The following is a 27,149-nucleotide window of genomic DNA, read 5'->3' as shown; positions in this document are numbered from 1 at the left end:
TGTACCTCACAGGGAAGGTCAAGACCTGTCTTCAAATGAATTAAGGATGAAAGGAAACCTTCACTCTACTGTTCCAGTAAATATAGAATAAGGTACATTTTTTTCCACACCTGTTTCAACTCAAGAAGGATTCTATATGAAAGTTTATAGCACATTACTAATCTCATTCTTATTTGAAAATGGGCTTTTATTATTTTTTTTCAAGAATGTGTTGAAGGACAGCTAACAAGCCCATGCTTCACTGATTTGAATAACATGCACTTCATTCTGTAAAATTATTATTTTAATGGCACATTTTAGCAAATTACCTGGCATCTTGGTAGTGGAAGTAATGGTGTTATTTTGTTTTTATTTAGTTGTCTCTTCTAATCTTCCTTCCTGTTACTCATAACTACATTCTTCTTATAACCTCCGTTTGCTTTAGCTGTTCTTGTCCCTATCTTCTGTTTCAATCAAGTGGGATGAAGTCTGTTAGAAGAAGACAAAAGTGACCCCGCGAAGGCACACATAGAGCCACTCTTTGAAAGTATCTTAGGGGCACCTGGGTGGCTCAGTCAGACCTTGATTTCAGCTCAGGTTATGATCTCACAGTTCATGAGTTTATTCATGAGTTTGAGCCTCACATGGGGCTCTACACTGACAGTGCAGAGCCTGATTAGGATTCTTTCTCCCTCCCCTCACTCTACCCCTCCCGACCCCTCTCTCTCTCAAGGTAAATAAATAAACTTAAAAAAAAAAGAGTCTAGTCTACCAACTTGAGACAAAAGTAGACATTTACTTTTAATATTATTTCATTTGATTAATATATAATTTTACAAGTAATAAATAATTTTCATTGTATGAAAGCATCACACTGACTCCCCCTTGGCCCCCAGATCCTTTTCTATGCTCCTCTTAGAACATCTATATAGGTGTGTGTATTATATATATATATTTAATAATGTTTTTATACTGAATTCATAGTTCTTTTTATGAGCGTTAAATTTTTAATGTTTAACAATGTCTCCTGGAAAGCTTTCCGTGTCACTATATAGAAGTCTTAAGGTTTAAAGTTTTGCATAGTATTCCATAATATAGCGATACTATGATTTATTCACCATGCCACTAGATAAATACTTAGATTATTTCCACGTTCCATACTTAACATGTTCCATGTTACAACAGTGCTGTGCTAACACCTTTATACGTATCTCCTTATATATCTAGATTTATATTTCTCTGGGAGTAGATACCGAGAAGTGGAATTTGCTGTGTCATAGTGTTTGGACTTGGAAAAATGTAATTTTATTCAATTGTTTTTTCAACCAGAAGACAATCTGATGGTATAAAATTCGGAAGTTATGAAAGGGGATTTACCTTCCTACACCTGTCCACTGATCACATAGTTGCCTCTCAGGAAGCAATCAGTGTTACCATTTTTCTTGTGTGTCCTTCAAAAGATATTTTTTCCATATTCAAGCCAACAATTAGATAAACATATTTACATTTATGTGTATATTATGTAGGCAAAGGTGTGTTACTGTGTGTGTGTGTGTTAGCAAGCCTATAATTCCTTCCCTGCCTTTCTGAAAAATCCCCACGTATGGTCTTATGTTATCTTACTTGACATGCATCTTCGAATATTTTACCACCAAAATATCAATGTATGTGAATAAGGGGGTGCTGCTTCAGGCTATACAAGGGGTATAAGGTCAATAATGCATTTTTAAAATTGAAAATATTTTGAATTCTAAAACCACCTGGCCTCAAGGATTGCAGGTAAGAGATTATAGACTGGATCTATTCTTTTGAATTCTTTGACCCTTTTGATCCCAGAAATCTTAATGAAATTCACAATATGCTTTTTGTTGTTTATCACTGTGTTTAGAAATATTTTCATATTTCACAAAATAATATGCATATTTTACATATAATTTATCTTAGATATATTTTCACATAATATTATAAGGCATATCTCAGTTTTTAACAGACGCATGTCACTGCATTATATGGATGTACCATAATTTGTTTAATGAACCCTTTATTGATGGTCATTTAGCAGACAAAAAATACTACAATGAATAAATTGCTGAGTCAAAGTACATATACGTTTATATTCTTATAGATACCTCCAATTTTTTTCTATACAAGTTGTGGTGGGCTAAAGATGGCTGCAGGTGCCTGGGTGGCTCAGTAGGTTGAGCATCTGATTCTTGATTTCAGCTCAGGTCATGATCCCAGGTTTGTGGGGTGCAGCCCTGTGTTGGGCTCTGCGCTGAGTGTGGAGCCTGCTTGGGACTCTCTCTTTCCTTCTGCCCTCTCCCCTGCTCAAGCACCCTTTCTCACGCACTGTCTCTCTCTCTCTCTCAAAACAAATAAAATAAATAAATACATACATACATACATACATACATAAAGATGGCTACAAAATTTCTGCCATCTCCACCATCAAGAGGTAGAATCTCTCTATATTCCCCCCCTTGAGGTTTGGGCCCCAATTGTTTTGGCCACTAGAATGCTGTGGAAGCAATACTGTGCACTTTCTGAAGCTGATCTTAAGAGATCCGCAGCTTTCGCTTCTTCAAGCTTGAAATACTCACTTGTGTGGAACCCTGACAAAAAGGATCAAGCCCTATGGAGGAGAACCGAGTCTGGCCAATAGCTCCAGATGAGCTACCAGGCAGTCAGAACCAGCCACTTCAATCAGCCTTCTTGATTGTTCCTGCCTAGTCAGACCTCCAGATGAACCACCCTACCGAGTCCAGTCAACCCATACTATCATCAGAGGTAATAAGTGGTTGTAATTTTAAGCCACTGAGGTTTAGAATGATTTTTGTGTTTCTTTTTTTAATTATTTTTTAAATGTTTATATTATTTTTGAAACAGAGAAAGAGACAGTGCAAGTCAGGGGAGGGGCAGAGAGAGAGGGGGAAAGATCTGACACGGGCTCCTTGCTCATAACAGAGAGAGAGCCCGATGGGGAGCTCCAGCTCACCAACCGTGAGATCGTGACCTGAGCCAAAGTCAGCACTTAACCGACTGAGGTGTCCCTGGAATAATTTTTAAATTCAGTAATTAATATGTTAAAAATATGATGCAACATTATTTTAATTCTCATTTTTTATGAACAGAGTTAAGTATAGTTTCATATTTTAGTTATTTTTAATGACCCTATAGCCAAAGCTTGAGCCACCACTGGTCTGTTGGCTACAGATATCTTCACTTTCTGTTGCTGATCGAATATACCTCAGTTATTTCCTAAAGTCCCCTGAAGAGGGCTCCCATACATGCTGTGAACTCCCACAGACAAGTCTCAGTGTTACTGTTATGGCGACTTTCTCATCCTACCCAGACCCAGACCTTCTCTGGACAGTTATAAAATAAGGTCTCTATGCTTATCAGTAGTTGATAACATACACAGTCCTGGAAAGTCTTGGAAGAGAGTTGTTTGCATCAACAGTTTCAGGGCTCTGATTCTGCCAGTCATGAAGTCCCTGCAGCATTTAGAGTTCAACCTGGATCAGTTCAGTGCTCTCATTTTGGATCTGAGAAAACCAGTCCTAGAAAGTCTGGGATATTGATTTCATGTTACAAAGGCAGTCAGTGTTAATTTTAGACTTAGGGTGAGGGTCTTGACTCCAATTCAATATTCAATATATCAACTGCCTATATTTTTGAGTGAATTTTTCTACATTTTAGTTTCTGTTCTACCGTATAAAGTCTGCAATATTCTATATTTTGTAGTAGTTGGCAGTCTTTTGGTTGCATGTGACAGAAACTCAACTCAGACCAGCTTAAACATAAGAGACATTTGTTGGCTCTCGTACCTGAAAAGTCCATGCGTGGCGGGATTCAAATGCCCAGAATGTATTGTCAGGGCTCTGTTTGTTTTCATCTCGCAGTTTTGCAATTAGCTTCTGGCTACATTCCCAGGCAGGCTCTTTCTATGAAGTACAAAGAAAGCTACTAAGAGCTTTAGTTTTACATGGTCTCTTTACTTTACAATCCCGAGGAATGTATCTCCTGATGTCCTGTTTGGGTCACATGACCTTCCACGCATTCAAATACTGTAGCTAGGGGGATGAAATATTCTTCCTGAATCTGAGTTATGAGCCCAGCCTTGGGACCTGGGGTAGGGGAGAGGCAATATCAGCCCCATGTAATTTGTATTGAGTCCACTGGATAATTATAGCATGGAGGAGGCATAGTGTCGAAACAACAAGGTCCTAAGCAAACAAACTCAATGTGTCCACTACATGTATCCGTATCTATTCAGTCTCCATTCTACTAAATGTGGCAAAGACTTGTACTTAGTTGAGGGTGCTTATACTTCTGTGGGTAAGATTTCCTAACTAAAACTTTAGAAGGCAATTTAATTACCAATTCATGTTCGGGATGGTCTCTGCCCTTGTTTGGGTGAAACAAGGGAAGGGAAACAACACAAGCTAGTGTATAGCTGGAGTTACGGGGGTTCTCAAGAGGGCATTCAGCATTCAGCTGTACAGGAGCCATCGTATAACTTCTATAACCATGTGCACTAGCCCTGATTTTCACTCTCCGGGATCCTAGGAGATGGAATAATCTTAGGACTGAAATTTCAACCCTTATGTAAAATAAAATCCATTTTAAATGTCAGTCTCGTGTGGTTTCACAAAACAGCCATCCAAATCAAGATATAGAGTATTTCCATCATCCCAGATGTTCCCTCGTTCTACCTTTCAGTGAGACCCTCCTCCCTACCTCTGGTTTTCAGCTAATTCTGACCTGCTTCCTAGAACCATAGGCTTTCTTTACTTGAGAATTTCCCATACATGAATAAAATATATTTTATAATGGCTTCTTTCACTTACTATAATAATTTTGAGATTCAAACATATTGTTACTTGTATTTGTAGTTTGTTCCTTCTTATTGCTGAATAGTATTGCATTTGATGGATATACCACAATTTGTTTACACATTCACCAGTTGATAATCATTTGGATTATTTTCAACCTTTGGATGTTATGAAGAAAGTGCCATAAACATTCACATACAACTCTTTTCTCAGGACATATTTTCATTCCTTTCAGGTAAGTATTTAGAAATCGAATTGTTGAACTGTAAGGTAAATATAGGTTTAAATTTCTAAGACACTGCCAATTTTTTTTTTTTTTTTTGCAAAGTGGCTGTGCCGTGTTGCATTCCCACCAGTAATATATGGGAGTTCTACTCGCTCCACATCTTTGTCAACACTTCATATTATCAGACTTTTTAATTTTGGTTATTCTACTGGGCATGTATTGATATTGTGTCAATTTTTCATTTCCTTAGTTAGTCCTAAGAAAATTATTTCTCATGTCTAATGGTGTGAGCATATTCTAGTAGCTTATTGGCTATACGTCTTCTTTGGTGAAGTATCTGTCCAAATCTCTCGTTTCTTTTTAAGTCAGGTTGTTGGCCTTCTTATTATTGAATTGACAGTTCTTTATGTATTCCCACATCATTCTTTCAATTCATGGGGAAGGGGGGCGTTTAAGCCATTGTAGATTCAAGATAATGTAACAGAAAGAGATTGACTACATATATCCCTAGTTGTCTGGTGAGGGAAGACTTGTTTTCCTCTGCCTTCATTATACCATATGGAGGTAACTCCCTTAGGGCTATTTTTCTGCCTCTTGCTCCTCCCCGCCCCTTCCCCCCGGTTACCAGGAAAGTGGTATGAGAGAGCGATCTGATTGGTGAGTGTGAGAGAAGTTATGAGGATGCTCAGTTAAGCCCCTTGATATTCTGGGATCTGGTGTGTGCAGAGAATGTGTCTTTTCTGCTCCTCCCCACTGTGAAAATGTCGTTGCCTGTGGTTTTCTAGCCCAGTCTGTGACTGGGAGGCTTCATTCAATTCAGAATGGTCTAACAAGCCTATTTTGTCCTCATGTGAAACTTTATCAAAAATCAACTTTTTCAGTAAGGTGAGCATGAAACCGACTATCCCATTATCTTTGTCATATAACATTACCCCATCAAGGAAGGGACTATCCTATCGTAATCACAGGTCCCTGCTATACTCAGGGAAGGAGAAATTGTGTAGGGCAGGTGGACCAGCGAAGGGGGATGTTAGGGCCATTTTAGAAGTCTACCTGTCTCAGTACCTTATACTATGAGGATATGAAACTGTGTGTATCCAGGACAGGATACACACATGGAGGGGATCTGCTATTTAGGGGAACTTTGGTACATAAGAAAAGATAGTGAATTCTTTTAAGGACCCCAAGGTAAATCAGACCACACTATTGATTTTGGAAATAACCAAAAAGTTACATATCAAAACAGTAACAGAAGATTTCTTTTAGAACTTAATTTTCTAATATAATCAATATATCATATTTACGTACGATACATGTAAATTATCTATATACCCATAACCATCAGCTACCTCTAATAATGTGTGCTTCCTTTCCCAATATTTCTCATGTCCCTGCCCTATCATTTCTGTCGTATATGCTTCTAGTCCTCCTTTCTGTTCCATAGAAATCGTGTCATATTTCCCTGGGACTTTTGGACTCTATTTTTGTCCCAAATCATTCAAGATGGATGATTTCTGAGAGTCCATGTGTTCAACCCAGAACTTGGCAGGTCTTTAGGAAACATATCACAAAACACTGCTAAAGTCTAAACTGAAAACCCAATGTCTTCCAGAATGATGACTCACAATCTGGCTGCAGGTGGGCACCCGCTGGCCAGAGGTTTTCAGGTGCATGCTGCCATGCAGCTTCTCTTCAGGTGTCTGTCAGTTTTGTTAAAGCGACTCCCATCACTTCTTTGGGAGTGACCATACATCCTAGTTTTCTCAGAACAGTCTCAACTTAAGCCTGTTGTTCTGCAGGAGTTATTCGTCGTGAAAACTCCCCCTCTCAGAAGTGTCTGATTTGGACAATGAATGATATGATCACTCCACGATGTATTACAGAATACTTTCCAAATTAAAACAGAACTTACACACACACTCACACACACACGCACACATTCAAAAATAGCTGTTTCAGGTATTTACTAGTAAATTCAAACCCAGTCTGTGTTGCAAAAATTCCAATCATTTGACAATTAATAAATAATCATTCCATATTTGCTGTCTTCCAATAGGCTTTCCGTAGGTTTTATTCTTATGGTTAACAATAAAATCTTTTTAATTGAAAAAAAATCACAAGCCTATGAATAAGTATTTCTGTGTATCCAAATTAAGATCATCAATTAATATATTCTGACAACAAAGAATGTATCTCTCTGTATATTTTATGTATGTTACTGGAGCCCCATTCTCCAATTCCATTACGTTGGACAAGACTAGAAACCCTCCACCATGGTCTGGGATTCTAAACATAATTAGGGATCAAAGCAAAATTCCGAAACAGAGAAAGAGAGAGCGGGAGATGGAGAGAATGTACTGACCAAGAAAGTTTGTGTGCCTTGCTAGATCAAAGGACATGTGCATATCTAGGTTAAAGAAAACTATGAGTCCAAGGCTGGCACAAAAATCAGGAAGAGGAGATACCTTTAAAACTGTTTGCATAGAAAGGTCATGCAAGCAGTCGAAATAAAAAAATCAGGTAAAGAATCAATGACCAAGAATGTGGAAATATCCTGGATAACAAGTGAAATCCAGTAAAATCTAACAGCCACAATAGTCTTTTGACCGAATTTAACTATTATTTCCCTCCCACTCTGGTAGAAGACAATTCCTGATTGTTATAGGACTAACTACCTTCCCGGGGGGTGGGCCAGGGTAAGTTAAGGTAGATGACATGGCTTGAAATGTTGGGTCAGGGACCAGATACCGTTTTTACCAGACACAGTGTCTGGGAATTATTTTATTTGTTGAACATACTTTTAACCAATATTTGAGCACTTGTTATGTTCCAGGCATTGTGTTAAGAAGTGTTGGATGTGAAATGGGGAGGAACAGAAAAAACTGACAGTACTAACAACAAATGGTAAGATCTCTGCTCCTAAGATGCTGATTCCTGTCCCTTAATTTCCGGTTTCTTTCTGTTGCTGTATCTGCTTCAAATGTTAATTGAATAGACATGATACCCTTCTTATCATTTACATGGCCAGTTAAGTATTTAGCAAAAAATTTTGAGCAACAGATATATTTTGGTCACTATCTTTATGGTGCCGGGACCAATGCTTGGGTATAATTACTGTAAGCGAAAGCTCTACAATATTCTTTCGAGAACATTCTAAATACAAGTGTAATGTTATATTATTTGGTGCAAATGTTCCTTTTCAAGAGCTCTTCTTTTCCAAAAAGCTCCAATTACACATTCATTGCTGTCCTTAAGTGCTATCAGTTACATAGCCTCCACATAGTATTTCAACATGAGGTTAATTGCAGCTAAAGAAAAGTTTATGATTAGTCCAGACAGGTATTTTTCTTCATTGTCTAATACCATAAATCCATTAAATTCCTATCCATCTTGTCATCCTCTCCTTGAAGACTTGGTTATATGACCTGCAATACTAGTTCAGTTTCGTGATTATAATTGTGATTGGCAGAGAGCTTTCAGAGTTGCAATAAATTTTGCCACAGGCAGAGAAGGATTTTTCACCAACCCAATTCCATTGCGAAATCTGAATTTTTAACTATCTTGTTACTGGTGAACAGAATCATTGGGAAGAAGGAACTATAGCAGTCTTCTGTCTTCAGTATGTGCAGTGATTTCCTTTGGAGGATAAAGTTTGAAGTAGCTTACAGAAATATGACTTTTCTTTTTATTATTTGTGACTAACGCATACCACACCACCTTTAGCCCCATTTGCTGGAATTATCCTATATCCTTAGATTTCTTTTTATTGTTTTCATAGCCCACAGATGATCCTGGAACACCGGAGACACAGCAGAGCACTTGTCATTGGAAGTCGACAACACATTTTCCTCTGCTTTTTTTTCCCTCTCTAGAAAAAAGGGCAAATTTCAGGGACTCTCCAGTGTATGTGTATATAAGTGTGTGCACGTGTGTGTGTATAATAAACAAGTAGCCCATATGCCCATGATACATGTATTCCTCCTTGAAATTTCAGTTGTTGACATGCTGGAAAAATTGGGTGCGTAAATTATTTCTGCCCCCAGGCACTTTAACTTGGACGGCCAGCACTTACTCAGCTGACCACCATAGGTCTCCCTGTCCTTGGCAGCATTACAGGGGTAATATTTTTTAACATGGTTGAACAGCTCTTGAAAATTTCTCCAATGTATTAAGCATGAACAAGCCTTTCTTCAACATCAGGCTTGCATGTCTTTCCTCCACATTTATTTCTCTACAACAAACATATTTATTGGGGCCATTATGAGAAAAATCTCCCTCTCCATAAATGTTTGTCTTCCCCTTTGTCCCTTTTATAGGATCATGAAGAAATGATGGAGAGTCTTGTTGGGAGGTTGTGTGTGTGTGTGTGTGTGTGTGTGTGTGCGCGCGTGTGCTTTTGAAGGGGAACTCCTTTTCACTGAATCATCTCCACGAAGTCTTCTTTAAAAAGCCAGACACTAGGTTTAGGTAGTTTACTTTTGGATGAGAAATGGGCTAAGTAACAAAACAGGTGATAAGGAAGACTCATGATGTAAATAAAAAAAAGGTGGGGGGGGGGTCTTCTCTGTACCAGCATTTGCAAATGATTTCTTGTTCTCATGGCTTAACTGATCAACTTCTGGCCAAAGTAGCTTTATGTAAGATCAGCTTACATCATGGAATTCAGATAAACAACTGCTCAGATGTTAATTTTTCAAAATTTTTATGATTGGAGACACAGGTGAGAGAAAAGTAGTCAAATTTCCTTATAGTCATCAAGAGCAGTTATCTCTGTGGTACAGGACAATATTGCCAAGATGGCTCGATGTGTCTGTTGTCACAGCTTCTCGGTTCATAATTAAAATAAAATTCAGGGTACACTTGAATCTTTTTTGTACAAATGGCGATCATTTTAGATTCTGTGGAATCTAGGGTGACAGCTGGATAATAGAAGGATGTGTTTTCTATTGTGCCTCATAGAGGGAATGGAGAAAGTTATTGCTTACAGCCATTCCAACCAATCCCTGCCCCAATTTGGCAGGCCTGGAATCCATTCCTTTTCTACAGTATTTGCTTACCCTTCCTGGTAGCCAGAGGCGTAAGGTAGGGGGGCGGGGGTAGGCATCCCTATATTAAGTGCCATATCAAAATTTCACACAATTCCTAATGTGTCTGTTGGGGAGCTGGGCAAGTTGGGTCAGAGAAAACAATACATTATTCTAGTTACGATTTTCCAGGTGAATTTGGGGCACACTTCCCCCTCCAATACTCATGTTTACAATTACATTCCACCAGATTCAGTTAGGGAGCAGACAATCTGAGTGTGTTTCTTGGGGGACCTTTCTCAGAAAGCCAGTGACCTGACTAACCCTCATATTGGCAGCCTCTGTGAAAGCCATGGAGACTAAATGACCCACTTCTGTCTTCAAAGCAAGGCTGAGGCAAGATGGGAACAGAGATCAATCCTGGGCTCTAGCTGCTGCTGCTGTTGCTGTTGCTGCTGCTGCTGCTGCCTCATGGGCAGGTCTATTTCTAGGGAAATTTAGAAGGTTCTATTTTTAATCCTCTCACCTTTAATGTATAACTACACCGTTGCATTTGAAGACATGAGATCAGATTCTGAGCCCTAAAGAGAGCCTTTCTATTAAAATGTATTTTAAAACAGGTTGAACTTGGGCACAGATCGTAGGGTGCTCTCTATTTTCTAAAACTAACAGCCATCACGAGAGATTTTCGGGCGGAAGATTTGTTTATGAGTATCTTTTATAACTTTAACTTTTTAATAACTGAGGGGAAATTTTTACATGAGAAATGCGCAGGTCTTAAGTGTGCAGTTCAGTGACTTATGACAAATGTTTGCACTTGCATAACCAACAGCCAACTCAAGATATAGAACATTTCCTTCAACCCATAAAATTCCTTTGTGCCCCTTTCCGATCTTTTCCCCACTGTTAATACCATACTAACTCGGTTAGTATTGCTTCATGGTAAGTTTTGAAATCAGATAGAATAGGCCTTCCCAATTTGTTCTTTTGTTTTTAGCTAACATTTATTGAACATTTATTGTTTGCCAGGCCTGGTTGTTCTAAGTCCTTCCTTCGTGTTATCCAATTTTGTTTTCATACCCTAATGCAGAAAGTCCTGATCTGGCAAATGACAAACATGGGGCATACAATTTAAATGAAGATTAGAAAGCCTGTAAGTGATTGAATCAGGATTTGAACCCAGGAGTTCCTTTTTTTTTTTTTTTTTTTTGAAGTGGGCTTCACATCCAGCATGGAGCCCCATGTGGAGCTCGAACTTATGGCCCCAAGATCAAGACCTGAGTTGAGATCAAGAGGTAGAGCTTAACTGACTGAGCCACCCAGGTGCTCCACTTTTTTTTTCTTTTTAAATCCTGTGTTCAATTTTTACTTATAAAAACCAAAACCCAAAACCCCCCAAAAAACGCAAACCAAAACAAAACACATTTCACCCATTTCACCCAACCCTTCACCACCCATTTCTCCCAACCACCAGTTTGTTCTCTGTGTCTATGAGCTTGGTATTTTTTGTTTGTTTTTATATTTGTCTTTTTTTGTTGTTTGTTTGTTTGATCTCATTTAGCATTATGCCCTTGAGATTTACCTTTATTGTTGCAAGCATGGCAAGATTTCATTATATACATATATATGTATACATATATATATATATATATATAGAGAGAGAGAGAGAGAGAGAGAGAGAGAGAGACTTAGATTGTTTCCATATATTGGTTATTGTAAATAATGCTGCAGTGGACCTAGAGGTGAATACATCTCTTTGACTCAGTGTTTTCATTTTCTTTGGATAAATACTCAGAAGTGGAATTGCCGGTTATAGGTTTGTTCAATTGTTTTAATTTTTTAGAAACTTTCATGCTGTTTTCCATAGTGGTCTGCACTAATTTACATTCCCACGAATAGTGTACAGGGTTCCCTTTTCTCCCCGTGCTCACTAACACTTGTTACTTTTATCTTTTCCATAATAGCCATTCTAACAGGTGTGAGATGATATTTAACTGTGGTTTTTATTTGCATCTCCCTGATGATTAATGGTGTTGACCTCTCTTAATGATATCAGGCATCTTTGCATGCATCTGTTGGCCATCCAAATGTCTTGTTTGGAAAAGTGTTTGTTCAGGTCCTTTGTTTATAATGATAACAGGAGGATTTCATGGCTGTTTTGTTTGAAGATAACTCGAAAATGATTTAATCTTAATGCAGAACTGTTGAGAATTAGTTAAATAAAATCTGGTTTATCGATACAATGCGATATTCTGCAGCTATCAATTGTAAAATATGCCTATATACCTGGGAAATATTCATGAGATAGTAGATGAAAAAATTGAGATAAGTTTTATAAAAAAGTTATGAATGTACTTTGGCTCAAACATTGTGGTTAAAATAAGGTCCTTTTAATAGTTAAATTAAAGATAAATGAAATAGTTAAATAAATGTCTGCCATATTGTGACAGAGAGAGAAAGAGAGAAAGGGAGAGAGAGAGTCCTTTTATTAATAAGGAAAGACATGAAATATCCTTCTGGGATATTGGAAACGTTTTATATCTTGATTTGAATGGTGATTACATAGTATATACTTAAGTAAAAATTAGCAACTGGTACACTTAAGATTAGTGTACCTTACTTATTGTAAACTTTACCAATAAAATGTTCAAAAATTGGTATGACTTTAACTACAATATTGTCACCAAAGACTCTCCTATTCTTCCTGGTCACTCTGGCTGGGATTATCCCATCCTGCAGAGTATTTCATATAATTCAGTCCCAGTAGTTCACCGTTGGAGTGACAATTTAATATCCACCTTAAGCTTGGAGAAAAGCCATCCCATCATCAGAAGCTAGTTGCTTTGCAGCAGGTTATTAAATTGCAGTAATAGACTGAATGCCTACTGAAGAGAAATCCAGAGATACTTGCTGGTCACCACTATTCTTGCTAACATCCCTTCTGAAAATATTCGTGACCATTCCTAGAAGAAAATCTAACCATCCCCTAGCATTATGACTATTGAACAGTAGAAGACCTGACATTCCCCTCCTCCCTGACTTCACGCCCCCCGGCCTGTCATTCCTCTTACGCAATCTGCTCCAGCCACACGGCCCTCATTTCTGTATCCTGAACATTTCTGTATCTTGAACATATCGTGAACACTCTCAGGGACATTGCGCTAAATTGACCTCCAGCTTAGAACATTCCCCCCTCCCCCCACCCCAGATCCTTTCATGGCTGTCTTTTTTTCAATGTTATCCAACTCAAATATCAACTCTTATTTTCTCAAAGAAGACTCTCCTGACAGACTTAGTTAGAGCAACCGCCTCCACTCTCACGTAAATCTCTTCATATTACCCTATTTTATCTTTTTCAAAATATGCATGAACACATAAAACTGTTTTTATACTTATTTAATCTGTATTTTGGGGGAGGACCTATGTCTCCCCTAGAATATAAGCTTCTTAAAGGCAGAGGCTCTGCCTTGTTCCATGTCATATCCCAATTACTAGTGTTCAGAACCGAGGAGTGTTCAGTAAATATTTTGACTGATTTTGTAACTGATTGTTACAACCGATTGTTGTGAACAATCACCGCTGAGTGTATTGCAACTAAATCTTCACATGAAAAGCCAATCTTGATTTAAGCACCTGTAGGAAATTGGAGGGAAGTATTGGATAATCTGCAGGTGCTGCCACATGGTATGATTATTCAAACTGTGCTAGGTCCACCCTATGCACTGTTGTTGCATTATTTTAGCTGTTTAGGACTAATATTTCAGTGTGTGTGTGTGTGTGTGTGTGTGTGTGTGTGTGTGTGTGAGTGTGTGTGTGTGTGTAGTGGGAAGAAAGTAATAGTGGCAAGTCAAGGTCATGCACTTGAATGTTACCTTCAGCTATGATTACCACTACCTACCTGTGTCCCAGGGTTCCCAGTATTACTCATACTCATAGCTTTTAATTCAAAATCATATCCATGGTACTTGATTTGCTGGCTTAAGAAATGTTACTAGCCATGGTGATGTACTATGCCCAGAAATTACTCTTTCCCCAAACAATTTAGGTCTTGAAATTAAACCATTTTGTTTCTTTCTGCTACTTATTTTGGTCATCTTTTCTTCCCCGAGGGCTCACTCAACAGGGATTGTATCAATGATCCAGCCTAGCGGAGTTTCTGCAACACTAAGGAGAGACATGCTTTCTTTATATAAGGATGCATTCTCATTGCAGAATGATACCGCTGTGTAAATGGTAATAAATTTCCTTTGACAAGGAATAAGGTAGAAAACAAAGACTGAGGAGGTAGGAAAAATTTTGGAGTATTGTATTTTAGCCAGCCATAAGAAAAAAGTTTTCCTTTGTTCTTGTGGTATGAGGACAAAAGGTCAAATTAATGGAGCTCTGAATGAAATGACAGCATTTTCAGATATGCCTTCACATTCCGCTAGTGAAGTGAAGAAATCCTGAAGTGAATCCAGTTGGCTTCTATAGGGTAGCTGATATTCCTTACTGTTAAAAAGTTAAAAAAAAACAAAACCTGTTTTCAGGTATGCCAGCTAGAATGAATTGGTGACTTATTTGGAACACTAGGTGAATTATTTGGAATGCCACCATTTCTGTGGCTTTCCTTTCAGTTTCCATTCATTATAGTGCATTTTCACGGCTCAATTACCAGACCAATTTTGGTTTTCTCTTTTTATTTGTTCTCTTTTATTGCCACCCGGGACAGAAAAAAGAGAACATTGGTGGCAGTCATCTCATTTATGGAAGGCTTTCAACATTCCTGATTAGAATGCTCTTCAGCAAGTCGACTTGCCAATGACATACTATAAAAACAGCTTTTCAGATTAGAATCTTCATGGCCATGGAGATATTCTCACTAATGGAAATATACAAATGTGAGCGGACTCTCTGAGTGAGGGACATGAGGTCTTCTTCAGGTGTAAGTCTTAGATCCATTGTTTCTTTTTAAGATTTTCATCATTGACTTGGAGAGTGGAGTATGCTCCTAGATGTTATGGAAAAGCAACTGAAATTAAAAATTACCTACATTCTTAGCACAAAGTTAAAAATAACAGTTCAAAAATCAGGGTTTTATTTATTGTATTGTATTGTATTGTATTGTATTGTATTGTATTGTATTGTAAATTTATTTGAGAGAGACAGAGACAGTATGAGTGGGGGAAGGGCAGAGAGAGGGGAGAAAGAATCCCAAGCAGGCTCCGCACTGCTGGTGCAGCACCTGATGCAGGGCTTGAATCCTCAAACCCATGAGATCATAACTTGAGCTGAAACCAAGCATCAATGCTTAGCTGACGGAGCCACCCGGGTGCCCCCCAAATCAGGTTTTTAAAAATTTTTTTGTTTTATTTATTTTTGAGAGAGAGAGAGACAGAGTACATGCTTGGAAGAGACAGAGAGAGAGGGGGACACAGAATCTGAAGCAGGCTCCAGGCTCTGAGCTGTCAGCACATCTCTGAGATGTGTATCTCTCTGTAATGTGTATCTATCTATCTCCTAGGCAATTCAGTGATTCATAGGGAGGTATAGCATGAGTAAAACAAGAGCTCAGAAGCATAACATTGAGAGCAAGTGAAGTGGGAGCACAGAAAGAAAACTATCCACACGGGGCTGAAAAGGGAAAGCTCACAGTCACTACTGAGCAAATGCTGAGGTCATGACTTTTTACGATGTGACAAAAACAGAATAAATCCATGTTTGGAAGTCTGTTCTAGATTCTATATTTTCATTGTAAGAGACACTGCATGTTGTCCGAGAAGCCATTTGTCTTTGAAGGTGTGTCTGGTCGTTGCCAGGCTGTTTGCATCCTTCCCCTAAAGCATGGACTGCTAGATTCCTTCACCTGTAAGTTTCATTCTGTCTCAGGTTTCTAGAGCAATCCTAATGCCTCAATGTCCCATCCTTAAAACTGGAAAAAGTCAGATGTGGTTCCAGATCTTAGGCTGGAGCTAGAGGCTAGCTTATGATGATGGGCTGGTCGTGGCAAGAATATCCAAGCTGGTAAAGTACTAAAGAGAACCAATGGAAGAGTCCTCGCCTTGAATAGAGGATTGAAATACAGAGAGAGAAGAGCAAGATCATAAAAAGGTATAAGTAGAAGAGATGGGCAGTGGTGGGCTTGAATGTCAAAAAGACTTGAGGAGATCTTTGGCTATTGATTGCCTCATCACTTTAATGAGTACCTGGCAGATAGGTATATTTTGCCTACTTAAAAGTCAAGAAAGATAATGTCTGAGATTCACCATCGTCAATCTTTCTGCCAAGTCTCGTTCTGACCCCAATCCTCCTAATTAGATAATTGGGCATGTGGTTCTTCCTGACTTCAGTCCTGCTCTCAATTTCAGTTTGGTATTTGGGAACTTGGTACCAGAGTCTTCCCTTTCAACCTTCCTCAGTTCTGCCTAGTCTTTCCATTCCTATCTGTTATCTCCTTGACCTTCCTTGGTGAGATACTTTTCTGGACCAGGGCTTATCATCTGTATCTGCACCGTTCAGATGTAGTGACCTTCTTGCCAAAGAAGACACTTTCTCAGAAGCATATCTTTAAGGCCTAGTAGATGTCCACCTCCTTGGTAACAGGAAGGTGTCAGCGTCTCTCTGAAATTTTTTTTGTTTGTTTTGCAAGGAAATTTTTCTTTTTTTAATGTTTATTTAGTCAGAGAGAGAGAGAGAGAGAGAGATAGCATATGCCCACAAGCAGGGGAGGGTCAGAGAGAGAGGGAGAGAGAATCCCAAGCAGGCTCCACGTTCAGCATGGAGCCTGAGGTGGGGCTCAATTCCACAAACCATGAGATCATGACCTGAGCCAAAAGCAAGAGCTGGACACAAACAAATGAGCCATTCAGGGGCCCTCTCTCTGAAATATTTCTTACCAAATTGCCAATTGATGTCAAGAAATTTGGGAGGCAAACGTTTACCCATTAAAATATAATTCCATGGTATTAATTTTTACCAGGTCTTTGTACCTTGGTGGGCTTGAGGGATCCAAGAGAGACATTTTCATGGAGGAGAGAGGGAAAGATAAAAAGCAATACTGGGTACCTAATGCCAGTATCATGGAGGAAGTAAAAAAAAGCCCAGAAGATGATTTCACTGTTTTGCTTAAGAATGGTTATGAATGTTTTAGTCGATTTGACTATAGCAGCTGGCCACAGAAAACCAAGCAAACAGGCAAAAAACTGAGTCCTGTATTCTGTATACATAGTCTCGTGCAGTGCTCTAGGGAATAAGTCCCTTATTCTCTATCAGTTGTTCTGAAATTATTATTCAAGATCTTTCCCAGCCCAACATTCCCCACTGTTATTTCTCTATACCACCCCACCCAATCGACAGCACCCCTGCTTTTGCTTATTACACAGCCATCAGGACTGTTGACTACTGTTATGTTGGAGCAAACCAAGCTGTGGGGCAGTATTTTATTATGAATTTTCATTTTTGCTTCATTACAGCCCTTGAAGACCAAGAAGGCAAAAAGACTCAGAAGGACAGATTTTAAGATGGCAGACTGAAACATCAAGACCAGTTTTAGGATGGGAAGTCACAGAGTTTAGGTATGTTTACCAGATAAATATTTTGAGCAGCCTTACATAGAGAAATTAGAGGTGAATTTTATGAATGCTAGATATTTTAAATTGATTTTTGAGTCTACTTCTAGGCTTTACAGAACCACCTATTTCTAACAATTGGAATTCTATAAGATACTTTTGGTACTCTAAATGTATCATATTCTCTGTCATCTTTTCTTTTGCATATATTGTTTTCTGTAGCTACCCTTCCCCTAACATGTTAGCTTCTCTCCATTTCTTCTACCTTACCCAGCAATTGACTTAATACTTAATATCAATGTGTAGTTGTTATTTCCAATAAGGAGTCTTCCTTGAACTAAGACTGGGTTAGGAATCCTCCCTATGATCCATAATATCTTATTTTTGCATGTAAGACGGCATGTACGTGTTGTGATGTTACTATTTTTTTACTTGCCCAGCTCTCCAATGAAAGCAAAACCTTTTTTTTTTTTTTTTTTTTTGCAGCTGTTTCTGTGTCTGGTTTACCATAAGATCCCTTTTGCCTAGTACCATGCTTACAAACATAGGAGGGGCTCAGAAATATTTGAACTACCTCTGCCATGTCCAACATCTATAACCAAGTGTCGTCCCTACCCTTCTTTCCTGTGCCAATCTTAGAAGTACAGGAGCAGCATTTATAAAGCTGTGTATTAATTTCGGTAGAGATGTTCATCATAACATTCACAATCCTATTTTCAAGGGTGTCCAAGAACTCAAGGAAAGTCAACAGAAAGTACATTCCTATGAGAATAGTGAACCTGGGGCTGGAAAGTTGAACTTGAGGAGGTGGCTAGCACTACTGTTGTCACCTCCAAGGGAACGTAGCCAAGGCAGTTCCACCCAAAGTGTTAGCATCAAGGGCCTCTGAAGAATAAGGCTCTCATATCATGGTTCTAGGAAGTTTCAATAGATTGGAATAAGTTTCAAAAAAAAGTAGTAAGGTCTACTTTCTGAGAGAGAAGAATGAAGCAGGAACCGGGCAGGGGACCAGGTCTCCAGAAAAATGTGCAGGTAAGTATTAAGAAACTGGAACACAGCCCAGAAACCAATATAGAAACCCATTAAGTGGCCTAGACCCACAGAGTGAGAGGGGGGGATGGAAGCGGAAGTTTGTTAGCATGTGGACACCGAGAGACTCACACTGGGCACATCCAACACCATCCAAAGGTGGTAGGCAGATGCTAGTCTCCATAACACACCCAGAAAAGGACAAACAGGTGCTTCATTTGCAAAGACTATCATAACAGGGCCTTTGTCAAGAACCTCTCTTTCTCATAAGCTCTAAGGTTGCACCAAATTGGAATTCAAATCCAAATCACTTTCCAGCAAGTGATTCTGTTACCAGCGTGCATCCCAAGGGAAGCTGAGGATAGTTTCTGAACAGCACGGTATAGTGTACCAAAAGAAGTAATTTTTTTGGCCATCTACAAATCATGCCAGTTTTAAAGCATCAACTCTTGGATTGTCCATTATCCGGCTTGTTCCACAGATACAAAACCACACATTAAATTGTCATAAAAACCTTGGCCAAAAGGATTGGGCCAAGTTCATGAAATTGTTGAGCCTGTTTGTTTTACAGACTATTTTTTAAAAATCACAATTGAGCAGAGATAAATGTCTTCTACGCTGAACTGAAACAGAAGGCTCAGTGCAATTTTGGTTACCTACGCCCAGCTCTGCCGTTGCACCTTTCTATCATTTTCTTTTGTTTATATTGTTTTCTGTTTTTGTGTCTCTCTCCCTAATTGATTATGAATTCGTATGGGAACTAACTTTGTACTTTCGCTTCATGGTGGCCCACATTTAGTCAATGTGATACTGACCAATAGCTGCCCTCCAAAATGGGTTTTCCTTTCTTTGCTCAGAAAACAATAACTAGGTTTCCATTATCTATGATTAATTTGGCAGTACTCTTTTTAAAAATTTTAATTCCAGTATAGTTGACATAAGGTGTTATATTAGCTTCAGGGTGTGATACAGTGATTCGACAGTTCCATACATTATTCAGTGCTCATCGTAAGTGTACACCCCCCACCCCCATCTTCCTTCTGGTAAGCACCAGCTTGTCCTGTATTGTAAAAAGCTTGTTTTCTGGTTTGTTTCTTTTTCTCTTCATTCATTTGGTTTTTTTCTTAAATTTCACATACAAGTGAAATCATAGGATATTTGTCTTTCTCTGACTGGTTTATTTCACTTAGCATTACTTTCTAGATCCATCCATATTGTTGCAAATAGCGAAATTTCATTCTTTTTTATGGCTGAACAATATGCCATTGTATGTATGTGTGTGTGTGTATGTGTGTATGTGTGTGTGTGTGTATGTGTGTGTGTGTGTATATATATATATATATATATATATATATATATATAATCTCACATCCTCATTCATTTATCTATCAGTGGACACCTGGGCTACTTCCACAGTTTGGCTATTATAAATAATGCTACAATAAACATAGGCATGAATATATCTCTTTGAATTAGTGTTTTCATATTTTTTGGGTAAATACCCAGTAGTGCAACTACTGGATCATATGGTAGTTCTATTTTTAATTTTTTGAAGAGCCTTCATACTGTCTTCCATGGTGGCACCATTTTGCATCCCTGCCATCAGTACATGAGGATCCTTTTTTCCCTCCACATCCTTGCCACTTGTTGTTTCTTAAGTTTTTGATTTTAGCCATTCTGACAGGTATGAGGTGATACCTCATTGTGGTTTTGATTTGCATTTCCATAATGATGAATGATGTTGAGCATCTTTTCATGTGTCTGCTGGCCATCTGTTTGTCTTCTCTGGACAAATGTCTGTTCATGTCTTCCGACCATTTGTAAATTGGATTATTTGTTTTTTGGGGGCTGTGTGTTGAGTTGTATAAGTTCTTTATATATCTTGGATACTAACTCTTTATTGGATATGCCATTTGTAAATATCTTCTTCCATTCAGTAGGTTGTATTTTAGTTTGTTGGTTATTTCCTTTCTTGTGCAAAAGTTTTTTACTTTGATGTAGTCCCTATAGTTTATTTCTTTTATTTACCTTGCCCCAGGAGAATATCTAAAAAGATGTTGCTATGGCCCATGTCAGAGGAAATTACTGTCTGTGCTCTCTTCTAAGATTTTTATCATTTCAGGTCTCACATTTAGGTCCTTAATCCATTTTGAGTTTATTTTTGTGTATGGTGTGAGAAAGTGGCCCAGTTTTATTCTTTTGCATATAGCTGTCCAGTTTTCCCAACACCATTTGTTGAAGAGACTGGCTTTTTCCCACTGCATATTCTTGCCTCCTTTGTTGAAGATTAATTGACCATATAATCATGGGTTTATTTCTGGGCTCTCTATTCTGTTCCATTGATCTATGTGTCTATTTTTGTGTATTTGGCAGTACTCTTAAGTCATGCATAAATATGCCTTAACTTAGTGCTTTGGTCTCAAGACAGGAAAACCAAGTTTCATCCATTGTATTATAAACAAATGACATAGACAAAACCTGGCAAATTCTCAAGGACTCAGATTGATATGGTGTCACTATAAACCCAAGCCAGTCACAACCACTTTATGAATATATTCAGACCATTTTTCCTAGCAGTTTACATGAATAATGTTTTTGAGGTGATTTTCGTAATAGGAAATGAATTTTTAGAAGGGTTATGATGTAAAGGATGGGGATTTTAACAATGGACTCTTATGAGTAAAAAAATGTGCTTTTCTCTTAGGATAGACTATACAGTTGGGTGTGTTACCTCTAGGCAAAGATATTTTCAAGTCTTTTCTCCCTTCTTCTGTTTCTGCCCCTGTTTCTTTACACACATTATTTCTCCTTCCAGAAGTAGACCCTAGCTCATATTCTTTATCTTAAAAATTCTACTCAATATTTATTTTGGGTAGTAAGGATGTTCTCATCTAGGAAGTGCATGTTTATCAACATAAATCACATTTGATCTTTTCATTTGTTTTGAGAGTCTTCCAGACCTTGAGCATATATAAAAGTCCTTGTAATGAAATCACCTTGTTTGGAAATTGGACAGACAGTTTGGAAACCAGCAGCAAACTCTACAAGTACCAGAAAAAAAAATATCTGATTCAGGGATTGAAATAAATGATGACATTAATGTAAAAGTCTATTTTTCTTCAGTCCAAACAATTAACTTAATTAACAAACACTTATTGAGTTGACATAGTGAGCTCAAAAATAATGACAATAATAAAAAAGCTTTTATTTAGTTTCCAATCAATGATATTAATTTAATTGGTTCTAAACCCATTATTTCTGAACTCAATACTTAAAAATTAACTTCATAATTTTTAAGTCATAAATAAATCTTCTGTGTTTTTAAGCAATAAATAAAGCTTCTGTACTTTCACAGGTCATGTCTCTTAATTTGCAAATGAGCCATTTTCTGCCTTTTGATTATAGTTTATATCCAGGTTAAATTACATTGCAACAAATCGCATTGCAATGAAATCTCCCTTTAGAGCCAGAAAATTTTGACTCTTATTTCCCCCACTTCAGATAATAATTGTTGCACCAAAATTCTAATACAAGGAAAGTTTGACTGATCCCTTGAGAATTTTGAAAATGTTATTTACCTATATTTATGGCTTTTTTTGAAAGCTATCGTAAGAAAAATTCTTGTACTAAAGGCGTGGCGCATATACAGAGAGGACGAAATTCAAGCCACTTCTCTAAAAAGTATAAAATGATTGGAGTTGGGATTTATATAAATTAAATATAGATAAAAGTTGAAGCATATATTTCATCTCTTCTTTTTATTTGGATTTTGTTTGGTAAATAAATAAGCATGCCACAAATATTTGTGAGATCTACAATTGTCTTGAACTAACAGGCAGTGTTTCTAGGACCCTGACCCTATGGACCCCAACCTCCTATCTCTAGTGAAAAGAGTGTTGAATGATTAGAAATATCTGTGCATCTTCTATTACAGAAGACCCTAAACTCTGCACCTTGGGATCACCCAAAAGTCTCCACAGTGGGTCATATGACCAGACACCCATGTGTGCAGACTATGTAAACTATTTATTGATAACAATGGTAAAACACAGCTTGTTGGTTATTATAAGGTGACTTAAGACAAATAATTGTTAGCAATAATAAAATAATTCTTTCAAGAGATGTAATCATATTACCTGTGTTTATATGAAGCATGCAGTTAAAGTACCAGTGCTGGTCAATAATCAAATTGATAAACATCTTGGCATTGAGCACAGTGACTTTTTCTCATAAGCATGAGATGAATTCACCATTTCTTCTAAAGCCACTAGCACATGGTGAGGGAGGTTGGAAAAATTCATGTTCCGTATTTCTATTTTATCCAAGGAAGTGGATGGCAGGGTGTCAGCTGGAAGTATGTTGGGAAGCTTAAGGATACAGAGAGTTTGGGAGTAATCTCTGATGAAAATAGAGATAAACCTGTTCAAGTGCAAGAAAAAAAGTTTGACATGTTTTGAGCCCACCGAATATTGAAAAGCCATACATTTAGATGCAATACTGAAATTCCATACATTTTAAAACATCTATTATATGCTTGGTTGTTCTAGGCAATGGTGAATCAGCCAAGCTCTCGTGGAGTTTGTCTTCCAGATGGATGATAGTTGTGTGATTTTCTGTGGCATAAGAGTCAGGAAGGCTGGTTGCTTAATTGCTTCAGACTAGAGAATTAGAGGATCAAGTGTGGAAGGAGGGTGGGAGTCTAGCTGATTTCATGGCAGGAAATATTTATGGAGCACCTCTAATAGCCCCACCACACTAGCAGGTGCTGGAGAGTTAAGGATCAAAAAGTAAAGTCTCTCTTCTAGATGAGCTTATATGTTTACTGGGAAAGATAGAAATGTTAGTGGACCTTGTCACTAGCATGTGCACAGTGCTGTGATGGCCAGGAGTGCAGTGTGTGCAGGGACAGAGGGGAAAGGCTTGAGGAAAATGTCAGGGATGAATTCTAAGAGGATGCCTGAGCCAAATCTTTGGACAGTGTGGCAAGACCCCTAAACATAAAACAGCCTCATGTGATGTTTTCAGAGAATTGTAAGGGACTTGATACTCCTTCTGTGTAGAGGATGATGCAGGCAGTGTCTGGTGGTGAGGCCGGAGGAGCAGCCAGGGGACCCGAGAGAGCAATGGTGGTAGAAAATAGACTAGACGGTCAATTTGGGGGTGGAGCCAGGAAGGCTCTAATAGGTTGCAAAACAATGAAGGGCCCAAAAGACTGGTCTCTCTCTGGCGCAGAAGAGAAGGAGCAGTAAGAGAGCTGCGAGAAAAGTATGCAATAGTCTAGTGAGATGTCTGAGTTTAAGAAGGTGGACGTGGAGTTGCTCTGGACAAAGAGAATGTCCAGAATGTGCCCTTGAGTACAAGGGGCTTGAAGGGACTAGAAACCGAGGAAGTCCAAGAACGCATCTATTGGCTGTGTCTTCAGCGTGCACGTCGTAATGATGAAGAATGATGTCAGAAGGTGGAGTACAGAGGAAATACGAGGTAACCACGTGGGCACCAGTAGACTATGGTTATACAAGGGGAGCAGGCATGGCTTAGCTAGTTGCCACTGACCTTAAAAGCAAAGAATTACACATGAGAGCTTTTTTTTATTAAGAAAAAAAAGATTTTTTTAGTGTTTATTTATTTTTGAGTGAGAAAGACAGAGTGCAAGCAGGGGAAGGGCAGAGAGAGAGGGAGACACAGAATCGGAAGCAGGCTCCAGGCTCCGAGCTGTCAGCACAGAGCCTGACGCGGGGCTCGAACTCACAAACTGCAAGATCATGGCCTGAGCTGAAGTTGGATGCTTACCCGACTGAGCCACCGAGGTGCCCCTTTATTTTTCTTCTTAATTTTTTTTTTAATAGGTGTGAGACATTTTGTGTAGAGCATATGACCCTAAGGAAACCGAGGCCCCTGTGAGGCAGCTGGGTGCTTCCTAGTCACCAAAGATGTATTCCTGAAGCTCGAGCACACACCTGAGTTAAGGACTTTCTACTTTCCAGTCTTATCTGGATGTTTGCCTTGTCCACAGTGACACTAGAAGCCTAAATGACTCATGGAAGCTTGCGCAGTAGACCGGTGCTTGATGTAGGACCAGAATGGAGAGATTTTGCCTCTACTTGTCACACCAGACTTTGCTGCATTTTTTAAAAAATTAGATTGCTGCTTCAAACAATGTTTTTCAATAACAAATTATTCCTTTTAATACAAAAGCGCTGGTGAAAACTATTTTCCCCGAATTATAATTATGCAACCAATCGAAGCCTTGCCGATAAATGGGAGAACTCTCTCGGCCGGTGCATCTTCTCTAGGCTTCTCACAGCAACGTCATAGTGCTGAGATGGTTCACAGCCCCCAGCGGTACTGCGAATCTAGCCAGTTCATCCACAATTTCTTTCTTGGAGGCAGCCTGATTTGTTTTCCCTGAAATTTGCTAAAGGTCATTTTATTTATTTATTCGTTATTTATTTATTTTTGATAGAGATCATTTGAATACCCTTATTGGACGGAACTTTGGTTCAGTGTAGAACTGACCTCCACATCTGGAACAAATTCTTCAGTGTAGAACATCTGGATCCAAAGCGGCCAAGACATCCAATCTGCTGCAAGTTTCTCAACACTGACGGCTTTTCATTGTTCGTGTAACGACTGGTTTTCATTTGAACTTGAACACTTTGATGTCCTGTAACTGCATATTTTCGGTTCCCAATCTTCCCGAGGGGAGCCTCCTCCCACAGTTGGGGAAGTTTCTGAAAACCCTCTTGACCCGGGTCTCTCGGCTACCCTTCCCGGAACCCCTGCTTGCCGGGGGGGATGGAAGGGGCCCCGTTATTTTTTATGGGCTTTCCGGGTAACACTGTCTTTATGGAAGACACTGACTGGTTCTTACTTCCATCGAACGGTGTGTTCTGGGCAACGCTTCTAGCAGCTCCGAGCGTGTGGTCTTCGAACGATGTGGCTGGGCCACACGTGATTTCCATAGGACACCGGCGTCACTCCTGCTGGTCAACCTCAGAGTTCTACGTTTGTATTTTTGCAAGATGTTACCCCCAACACCTTCATATTGCATCGTCAAAACATCATTCTGAGGCGAAACTAATGCATTTCTCTCTACCGATGAGGAGACGGTTATCCACGGTGATGAAATCGTCTTCTCAGGCCTCCAGATAGCTTCCGCACAACTGAGGCTGAACAGTCCTGGAGGGATTGAACACGCAAGGCACTTCCTCTCCTATTTTAGACAACGAAGGTAACACTTGGCTTCACATAATCTTCTAATACATGTTTGGTTGATTTTAAAACTGAGTTGGGCCCCTTGTCTTGTTGCCTCTTTCAGGACCAATAAAAAACTAAAATGTAGCTGTTTTTCAAAGCCTCTTTACCTCCAGTCTTGAATCTGGCAGAGAAGACTTATCTTTCTAAGCTTGTCTTTATACTTAGTAAAATGAAGCACGTTTCATTTTATTTCTAAAAGGAAATGGATGCGATAAAAGGAGATTTTACAGCCTCTGTGTATCAGGGTGTGATGGTGACTTTTGTGATAGTCAACACCTATCAAAGGGCCATGAAAATTCAGCAACCCTAACATTCACTTTTAAAAGGAAATTTTTAGATTCTGCTTCAAGACACATAAAATATTCATATTGATGCTCTTTTTTTTTTTTTTTTTTTAAATAAACTAGTATCTCCTTCTTTCAGAGACGCCTGAGAGGGTATTCAGGTAGAAGTACGTCACCACCAATAAATTGAACAGCCACATTCCTGTCTTCATGAACCACTTCATACACTCAACTGGTTATGCGATAAGAATTACCACATACGGTGTGCCTGTGTGGCTCAGTCAGTTAAGCATCTGGCTTCAGCTCAGGTCATGATCTCACGACTCGTGGGTTTGAGTCCCATATCGGGTGAGCTCTGGCCTGCTTCAAGTGAGCCTTGCTTCTTTCCTTCTCTCTCTCCTTCTCTCTCTCTGCCCCTCATGGAAATCTCTCTCACTCACGTGTGCCCTCTCTGTCTCTCTCCAAAAAAGAAAAGAACAGAAAAAGAAAAAAGAAAAAAGGTACCGCATAGTTAAATTATCAAAGTTAAATAAGAAGCGATTTTTAAAAATTTCTCTCTAACCCAAGCCCTAGGCAGAAGGAAGCTACCCAAAGACACTTTCTACTTCCCTTATTTTATTTTCATTTTTTTTCAAGCTTTCCTCTAAATTGCCATTTATTGCTAGCTGTGGCAAATTTGTTATTCCTTGTTAAGAATCAACTTTATTGAACTGTAAATCTCATCCTCTTACTATTTATTAATATAGTTTTAGAAGAATCCTCCCATTTTGGTTCAGAGCTGCTCCACTGGGTTTAAATGTGATGTACTTGTTGGCTCTTTAGTCCCATGGGGACTCGCTGAGACAGACTTGCCCAGGCTTCCTTTGAACACAGAAATGAAAATCAATAAACAATTTGAACTTCTTCGAGGAGAATTTTTCTTCTCTAATGAATATACAAGCTTGGTTACAGCTTAATTCAGAGATTGA

This window comes from Panthera pardus, unplaced genomic scaffold (assembly GCF_024362965.1).
Source record: "Panthera pardus isolate Hobbes unplaced genomic scaffold, ASM2436296v1 HiC_scaffold_21, whole genome shotgun sequence".
Lineage (NCBI taxonomy): Eukaryota > Metazoa > Chordata > Mammalia > Carnivora > Felidae > Panthera > Panthera pardus.
Note: the sequence above shows the minus strand (reverse complement) of the source record.